General features: G+C 42.2%; 1 long non-coding RNA gene across 1 annotated transcript; it reads right to left on the reverse strand.

Annotated features, from left to right (window-relative positions):
- Positions 1-558: 558 nt before the first annotated feature.
- LOC132207669 (uncharacterized) lies at positions 559-6,336 on the reverse strand. Its single transcript, XR_009443687.1, has 2 exons — positions 6,230-6,336; positions 559-2,750 (listed from the first exon to the last, which is right to left on the reverse strand). It is a non-coding gene; the product is annotated as an uncharacterized LOC132207669 (long non-coding RNA).
- Positions 6,337-10,078: the final 3,742 nt, after the last annotated feature.

Genomic DNA, 10,078 nt, shown 5'->3' on the forward strand with positions numbered 1-10,078 from the left:
ATTATTCGCCCAGGTCAGTACAGTATAAAACGTTTGCTCCCTTTCCATTGGTGCTTATTGTGAATGAACCGAAATGTGCAAGACAAAAAGCTTTGATGAAACTTGCCTTTTTTGCATACAGTTGGACATTATTGAACTGTTGTACATTGTTGTGGCTCGGCCTCTCTCACAATGCCACCACACAAGGCCTTATAGATGATTATGGAGGAACAATGTGTATTGTGGTTGATTAATTATTTCAATAAATAAAGAGAGGACAGAACTGTGAGCATCGGCCCCTTATAAAATGAGCTTTGTAAAGGGTAACATTGAGGAGCTAGGAAAGGGCAGGAGAGTTAAACAAATACTTTCCAACAATATTCACATTAGGGCATTCTTGCAACTTTAAAATACACAAAAATAGACAAGCAGCAAAAAGGGGAGGAAATAACCATAACAGGAGAAAACATACTGTGGTCAATGAAGTATTTCAAAAGATAAAAAGAGAAGAGAACTGTGAACATCGGCCCCTTAGAGAATGAGATTTGTCAGTGATAATGAGGAGCCAGGAAAGAGCAGGGGAGTTAAACAAATAATTTTAATCAATCTTCACAGTAGGGAACACTTACAACATTACAAAAAAATGAAGTAGTTCAGCAGCACAAAAGGGGAGGAAAGAACCATAATATTGATCAGAAGAGAAAAAGTATTTGGGAAAATAATAACCATTGACAAAGAAAATAGAGGTCGGCCGTTTGGTCATTCAAGCCTGCTCCAACATTTAACACGATCGTGGCTGATCATCCATCTGTTCCTGCTTTCTCTCCATACTTGGATTCCTTTCACCCCAAGGATTATATCCAAATCCTTCTTAAATACATTCAATGTTTTGGCTTCAGGTGCTTTCTGTGGCAGATAATTCCAGAGGTGAGGAAATTTCTTCTTATCTCAGTCCTAAATAGCTTGTCGATGACAGGTTAAAGAGACACTAGGATCCCATCTTTATGCTCCCATGTATGCCCATATCCTAAAAGTCATGGTTCTGGACACCCTGTTTATTGAGAACAGCCTTCCTCTGTTTATCCTGTGGAGCCCTGTCGGAATTCTTTTGTTTCTATGAAAGACCACTCTTCTGAACTCGAGTGAATATAGTCCTAACTGATCCAGTCTTTCTTCACATGTCAGTCCTGTCATCCCAGGAATCATTCTGGTCAACCTTCATTGTACTCCATTCACAGCCAAAGCATTCTTCCACAAGAATAATGAGACCAAAATTGCACACAAGAATCCAGCTATGGGCTCACTGAGACCTGTGGAATCACAGAAGGACGTTCCTGCTCCTGTATCTGAATCCTCTTGTTAAGAAGGCCAAAAGAAACTAACTTGTGCTTGGGACATTTGAAAACAAAGTGTAAGTTTTGTGTTAAATACAAAGCTAATTTATTTGCCTTTTACTCAGAAAATAAAAACCTATATTTTCAGGAAAGTCAATTTAACATCAGTAGAAACAGACAACAATGAAATGTGTTCATTACTGAACATAATTAATAGCAAAATGCAACCACTGTGGTTATTTGTGAATTCACTCATGTTTTTGGGGGGGGGGGGGGGGGTTGTCGGGTGTTTGAGTGAATCCCTTCCCACATTCAATGCAGGCGAACGACCTCCCTCCAGTCTGACATCACTGGCATACAATGAGGTGAAATGATCACCTGAACCCAGTTTGAAAGTGAAAGCACTGGAACGGTCTCTCACCTGTGTCAACACATTGATGGATCATCAATTGTTGAGGACTTTTAAAGCATTTTCTGCAATCTGAACATTCAAAGTTATTTCAATAATGTGAGCAAGTTAATGGAGGCTAATTGTTCAGAATCTTTATACCATTTCCCACATTCTCTGGTCAGAATTAACTTGCTCGTGTTTCAGCAGGTACAATGATCTGACGAATCTCTTCCTGCACATGAAGCAAGTGAACGGTATCTCCCCTGTGTGGATGCATTGGTGTACAGCGAGGTTACATATTCATCTGTACCCAGTCCCATCTTGAGAGTATCTTATTGGGCTCTCAACAGTGTGAACATGTTGATGGGACATCAGTTCTCCAGAACATTTACAGCATTTCCTGCAGTCTGAACATTGAAAAAGGTCTCTCATTAGAATGAACTTTCTGGTGTTTCACCAGGTCAGATGAGTGAATGAAACACTTCCTACATGTGGAATAGACGAACGGTCTCTCCCCAGTGTGAATGTGCTGGTGTATTGGGAGTTTAGATGATCGCTTGAGCCGAGTCGCACAGTGAGAGCACCTGAATGGTTTCTCACTAATGTGAGATATTAGTTCTCTCGAACTTTTCTCGCAATTCCTAGAGTGTGGATATTTTAAAGGTCTCTCCCCAGTGTGAACGTGCCGGTGAGTCAGCAGATGGGATGAGTGAGTGAATCCTTTCGCACACTCAGAGGAGATGAACTGCCTCTCTCTTATATGAACTTGCTGGTGTGTCAGCAGACTGGATGATCAAATGAATCCCTTTCCACAGTCAGGGCTGGTGAACGGTCTCTCTCCAGTGTGACCACACTGATGACTTTCCAGGGAAGATGGATATTTGAATTCCTTCTCACAGTCCTCACATTTCCATGGTTTCTCAGTGCGAACACTGGTTTTGGCTTCCATGATCAAAGCCTGATGATATTCAAGACATGATGAATTCAACATTTCGTTAGAATCTGCAGCGAGATTTGAGTTCACTGACTGCAAATGCTCCAACTTCCTGTAAAATGAATGACAGACAGTAAGAACGAAATGTGGCCCAGAGAGAAAAAGGCAGAACTTTAAAACTGGACTGAATACATCTGATCATTTGTGCGATAGACAGTGGACAATGCGACCATGAAAGCTCTTGGATTGTTATAACAATAGGACTGGTTCAGTATTAAGCTTCAGTGAAAGGAACTGGCTGCCAAATCTGGGGCTGCATAAAGGTGTTCTTTGTGGGAAAACTGAGAAATACGGAGAGCATTAATGGAGATGGGCTTCATATGGGCAGCACGGTGGATCGGTCGTTAGCACTGCAGCCTCACAGCACCAGGGACCTGGGTTCGATTCCAGCCTTGGGCGACTGTCTGTGGAGTTTGCACATTCTCCCTCTGTCTGTGTCGGTTTTCTCCCACAGTCAAAAGATGTGCAGGCTCGGTGGATTGGCCATGCTAAACTGCCCATAGTGTTCAGGGGTGTGTGGGTTATTGGGGGATGGGTCTGGGTCTGGGTGGGATGCTTCAAGGGGCGGTGTGGACTTGTTGGACCGAAGGACCTGTTTCCACACTGTAGGTAATCTAATTCATCTGCCAGTAATTCTAACAACCTCCCAAACTCACCAGACAGAAACACAAGATCAGGTGGTGCATGGGAAAACCATCACTTCCAGGACTCTGAGCAGCAGATTCAGACTGGAAAAGATTATTGACTTGCTCAATATGTCAGAATGCATTTTATTAAAAATTAAACCTGCTGAAAAAATAGGGACTCTGACAGTCAGAGTTTATTTTAGCCTCTAGTTCAGTTAGAATGTAATACTTTGCCAATGATTTTCTGTATCATATAACCTACTCTGCAAATAACATCTTTCTTCAGGCTATCTTCAAGGTTTTGCAAGAAGAAAATAAATGATGAATCATTTGTACCTTACACATTTTAATTACTGTCCTCACTGCTTATGACGGGGACTGTACCACATAGTGAATAGAAAATACAGATTGGGCTATTATTCTGCAGAAAAAAAATCCATTCCGTTTGCAAGCTGCGCCATGACTTTCATTTTAGCTTCCCAACCCAGACAAAATCCTCTGTTAAGAACAAAGAACAACATAGCACAGGAACCAGCCCTTCAGCACTCCAAGCCTATGCCTGCACATTCTGACGCTCCATGCTAAAAATGCCTTGATTCACAGGATCCACATTCCTCTCTTCCCTTCCTGTTCATGTATTCAGCCAGGTGCTTCTTGACTGCTGCTGCTGCGTCTGCTTCCATTGCCTCCTGTGGCAACACATTTCAGGAACTCAGCAACTTTTGTGTGAAAAGCTTGCCTTGCTTATCTCTTTCACACATTCCCCCTGCAGCTTGAACTTGTGTCCTCTAGTAATTTATCCCTCTGCCCTGGGGGAAAAAAGTCTCATACATTCCGCTCTATCCATGCCATTCACAATCTTATAAACTTCTCTCAGGCCACCCTCTCAACCTGCTGCGTCCCAGTGTAAACAAACCAAGTCTTTCCAACCTTTCTTCAATGCTAAACTCCCCCATAACCATGCAACATCCTGGGAAACCTATTCTATACCCTCTCCAAAGCATCCACATCCACATGTGGTGTCCAGAACTGAATGCAATATTCTAAGTGTGGCCTGACTAGAGTTCTACAAAGCAGCAGCATAACTTGCCTGTCCATATCGCCATTGCACCTTCCAATGAAGGCAGTCATCCCAAAGGCCTTTTATACTAAATTATCTACCTGCACCATCACTTTCAGTAGCCTGTGGACCTGCACACCCAGATCCTTCTGCATATCAATGTTCCTAAGAGTTCTGCCATTTACTCTATAATTTAAACCTGTACCTGACTTTCCAAATTACATCCCCTCATATCTGTCCAGATTAAACTACATGTCATCTTTCTGCCCATAACTCCAATTTATCTATACTCTGCTGTATCATCTGACAATCCTTCTCACTATCTGCAACTCTACCAACCTTTGTATTGTCCGCAAACTTATTGATTCGACCAGCCACGTGTTCTTCCAAGTTATTTATATAGACCAGAAACAGCAGAGGTCCCAGCACTGATTCCTGTGGAACACCACTAATCAAAACCCTCCATTCTGAAAAGTATCTTTCCACTGCTACACCCTGTCTTCGATGTAGCTATCTCTCCAGCTCATGTGACATCATCCTTTGTACCAGTTTGCCCTGATAGACTAGTGCGCCATTCTAATGAAGCTTGCACGACTTGAACGCACAGCAGCTTTCTTTCAATTTGACACTTTCCAATCTTCCAGATTGAATGTGGAATTCTGCAGTCCCTGAACCATCAAACAGTTATAAGGATCTGGAAAACTTGACCTGGAAATATGCTGGTACTGATGTCATGTTCAGATTGTTACTGCTCGTCGTCAATTCCCCACTCAGTGGAAATAGTTTCTCTGTAACTCCCCTGACAGTCACTAATCATATTCCCAAGACTTTGATCAAAAATATTTCTTATTAATCAATTTCCAGGGATACCTCTCTCAGAATGAAGTGATGTGTTTTAGCAGAAGGGATAGGAAGAGGCAATAACACAACACTAAAGAGTGTGCAGAGTCTGAGGGATTCACATGCACAGATATTTGAAAGTAATAAATAGATTAATTCGTCAAAGCAAATTTGATGTTGATTGATTTCAAAAAAATACTGAATCAGCATTTGAGAGAAAAATGCAAAGGTGCAGGGATAAAACAAGGGAATAGGACTGACTGGATTGCTCCAGACATTTGGCATGGGCTAAATGGTTTGCACTTTTTGATTTTTTTTAATATGGGCCTTCTTGTATTCTAAACCTACAGATTCAGTTATCAATCAGGTGAATCTGTGCTCCATCCACTCCATAGTTGTTAGACCGTTCCTGACAGCAAGTCCGAGAACTATAAAACAGCTAATCAACTGTAATCTAACCACAGATAGTGTATCTCATTTTCTGATATCTCAAATCTTTTCCCACAGGCACACACACACACATTCATACCTGAACGCTACCACATTCAGATGCTGATAGCATTCAGATACTCATCAATCGAGTTACTCTTTCACTCTTTCTGAGGTTCAAGTCGGCCAAATTCCTCTGCTGACATTGATCTGTAAGAGTGTAAAATCCATCACGATCAATCCAGGACAGAGATTCAGAACAGAAAAAGAAAAGCATTTCTCTTGGTTTGAAGTTGCTGTTCGTAAATCCTGCTCGCCTTCCCCTCGCCCCGTTCCGTTCCCAACAAGTGAAGGACATGCGCGCGCTCCGCTTCCAGTTGGCCCCGGATAAAGATGGCGGGCTCACACGGCTCAGAAAACATTCGCGGCGCCCAGCCCTGCCTCGGCTAACAAAGGAATTCAGCAATTCCAATCTATTCGTGACAAAACCGGGGTCGGTATTTTTCAATTCAGTGACGGTAGCTACTGTCAGATTTTATAAAGCCTCTCCGCCCACTTCGTGGAATACTCACTCACTTGATTTCTAATTTTCACCTTTCAAATCCTCATCGCGCCTGCTCCTCATCCGATTCCTCCGGCTCTCCTTTGCCTCCGGTACTGCGCATGTTTGAAACGCTTCAGATTGCGCGCGCACCAGTGGGCGTATACATTCAGAGATAATGGGGACTGCAGATGCTGGTGAATCCGAGATAACTCGTGTGGGTCTGAAATATTAGCTCTTGTGCTCCTAAAATGCTTCTTGGCCTGCTGTGTTCATCCAGCTCCACACTTTGTCATCTGGGCAAATGCATTCCCACCCAGAATGCTGGGAAAAACACGCTGCCATTGAGCAGCAATATTGATACAACGAAGATATGAAGGAATATGCCAGGACGAAAGATACAGGAATTCATTGATACAAGTGCATGGTCCCTGTCTGTCCTGGTTCTAATAAACAGCAGAACAAAGAGATATGAACACACACTCAACGGATAAAGTGAACAAAATATACACCTTTCCTGTGTAGAATATTTGAATTTCGCCGCAAGAAGAATTCATTTATTGGTGATAAAATCATTTCAAATTTCAAAGCTGAACGATGTCAGGTAGGAAAACTAAATAAATCCGTTCTCACACTGAAGTGTGAAGAGTCTTCCTGTGCGGTGACTGTGCTGATACGTCAGTAGTTTAAGATGTTCAGGCAAGCGTGAAATGTTACACACGAGCTTCAGAAGAGACTGAGATGTCAATCACTTCCTGTAATGAGTTTCATTGTCTCAGCACTCTTTGAATAAACAAAAGCAGACTCAATCAACTCGAAATATTCAGCAACAGTTGAAAGAGAAATGCACTTTATATTACATGACTTCTCTGCATCAGTCCACAGAAAGGGAAAATTAACTCTTTTTCTCAAGCCAGGGACTTATCATCAAGACTGAATATTTCCAATATCTTCTTGTTTTATACTCAGTCAAAGAACTGATTTCTGAATTGTACAATCAATTCATTTGTGACTCGTATCTTTTTTTTGTGTCCACACATTAGTGGAAACATCTTCCGTGTTTAATCTGTCCGTCAGGCTTAGCACAGGAGTTAGATGACAGCTCCAAGAACAAATCAAATCAGCACGGCTATCCTTTGTTTTAAGATGTTACTTTTCTTTTCTCTGCAAAGAGAAAGAGCGTCCAGAAATGATGCTTGCCTTGTGGGGAGAGAAGATTTCGGAGACACAGTAAAGGAATACAAGTCCAAAGAACTGGACACTATCGTGGCTTGGGCGAACAAGTGACAGGTATCATTTGCTACATATAAATGGCAAGCAATGACATTCTCAAATAAGACAAAATATAATCACATTTCTTTGACATTCAATGGCATTACCGTCACTAAATGCCCCACTGTTAACATGCAGGTGGATCCCATTTACCAGAAACTCAACTAGACTTACCAGTTATACACAGTGAATACAAGTGTGAGTCAAAACCGATGAAATACTGCTGTGAGTAACTCACCTGCTGACTTCCCAAAGCCTGTCCATCTTCCATAAAAGTGAAATGGAATAACTTCCCACTGGATGGGTGTAACTGCGTTAAGACTGAAGAAGCTTGAGACCATCCAAGACAATGCAAACCACATCACTGGCACTACACCCATAAACATCCACCCCCTCCACCACCAACCTTCAGTTACACCAATGGGTTTTGGGTCAGCTGATACACAGGAAAACCAATGACCACCATTCCCCCTGCTGATCGCTCAGTATCCTGACTTGGAAATGTATCGCAATTCTTTCACAGTTGCTGTGTCAAAATTCTGGAATTCCCTCCCAAACAACATAGTGGGGCGAATTATAAAACTAAGACTGCTGCAGTTCAAGAAGCCAGCTCACCACCACTCCCTCAAGGACAATGAGGGATGGGCAATAAATGCTGGCTAGCTACCAACATTCACATCCCACAAACAAATTAACAAAAAAACATTGGTGGGCTGCTATCTAAGATGAAGGAGGTAGTTTTTTTATATGAATGCTAAATATATTGATGGTCAACAAGAGAGTCAAAAGGTTATTATGATAAATAGCTTGTGGAGTTGAAGCTACACTCAGTTCAGACATGATTTTATTTAATGACCAAGCAGGCGAGAGTGGCTAAATGGCACATATCTGCTCCTAGTGCTGACATGTACATGTATAGTCATATTGAAGCTATTCACAGACATTCGGGTGTAAGCTCAAAAGATCAAAATTTAAGTAAAAGCTGAGACATTTGACTGAATGAAATGAGACGTCTGTTATCTGCTTGGGATGCTTTTCCTAAATGGGTCCCTGTTAAGCAAGTGTGGTGTCAGGAAGAGACCGTGAAAACAAGAGCTGGAGATCAATTTATTTTGAAAGGGAGAGAAAAAAGGAATGCACTTCCCGGCATTCTCCAGGTGATGGTGTTTCTCCTCATCTCAGTCCTAAAATATTTACCCCATATCCTTAAACTGTAGCCCCTTGTTCTGTAATTCCCCACCATTGGAACATCCTTCCTGCATCTAACTTGTCCAGTCCTGTTTGGAATTTGGAGATTTCAATGTGATCCCCTCATTCTTCTATACTCCGTTGAATACAATTTTAACTGACTCAATCTCTCTTCATACGTTATTCCTACCATCCCAGGAGTCAAGTTGGTAAACACGTGCTGAACGCCGTCGAAAGGAAGAACACTTTTTTTCAGATAGGCATGCCAAAACTGTACACAATATAACAGGTGTGGACTTACTTAGGCCCTGTGTAACTGCAGCAAAGCATTCTTGTTCCTTTATTTGGATCCTCACTCTGTGAAGGCCAACAGATAATTTGTTTCCTTACTGCCTGCTGCACTTGTGCACTTACTGTCAGCAACTGGTGCGCAAGGATCCTCTGGTCTCATTGACACTCCCATGTGCCATTCAAACGATAATCTGCCTTGTTTTTTTTATTGCTACAAGATGGATAAGCTTACATTTATCCAAATATAACGTAACCAATATTAATTTTCACTTACAAAGCTTCTCCAAATCACACTGCAACATGCATGCACCCAGCTTTGTGCCATCTAAAAAGTTTGAAAAATTATATTTAGTTTCCTCATCTAAATCAGCAACGCACATTGTGAACAGCTGGGGTTCAAGAACAGATCCCTGTTATACCCCACGAGTTACTGTCTGACATTGTGAACAGCTGGGGTTCAAGAACAGACCCCTGTTATACCCCACTAGTTACTGTCTGACATTGTGAACAGCTGGGGTTCAAGAACAGACCCCTGTTATACCCCACTAGTTACTGTCTGACATTGTGAACAGCTGGGGTTCAAGAACAGACCCCTGTTATACCCCACTAGTTACTGTCTGACATTGTGAACAGCTGGGGTTCAAGAACAGACCCCTGTTATACCCCACTAGTTACTGTCTGACATTGTGAACAGCTGGGGTTCAAGAACAGACCCCTGTTATACCCCACTAGTTACTGTCTGACATTGTGAACAGCTGGGGTTCAAGAACAGACCCCTGTTATACCCCACTAGTTACTGTCTGACATTGTGAACAGCTGGGGTTCAAGAACAGACCCCTGTTATACCCCACGAGTTACTGTCTGACATTGTGAACAGCTGGGTTTCAAGAACAGACCCCTGTTATACCCCACTAGTTACTGTCTGACATTGTGAACAGCTGGGGTTCAAGAACAGACCCCTGTTATACCCCACTAGTTACTGTCTGCCATTGGGCAAAAGACACATTTACTTTGAATCCACGTTGACTACGTGCTGACCAGTTTCATAACCAACTCATTACACTCACCCCAATCCCCTGCATTTCAACCGTACACATTAATCTCTAATCGCTTCTTCAAAGGTCTTCATAAAA

Source organism: Stegostoma tigrinum, unplaced genomic scaffold (assembly GCF_030684315.1).
Source record: "Stegostoma tigrinum isolate sSteTig4 unplaced genomic scaffold, sSteTig4.hap1 scaffold_120, whole genome shotgun sequence".
NCBI lineage: Eukaryota > Metazoa > Chordata > Chondrichthyes > Orectolobiformes > Stegostomatidae > Stegostoma > Stegostoma tigrinum.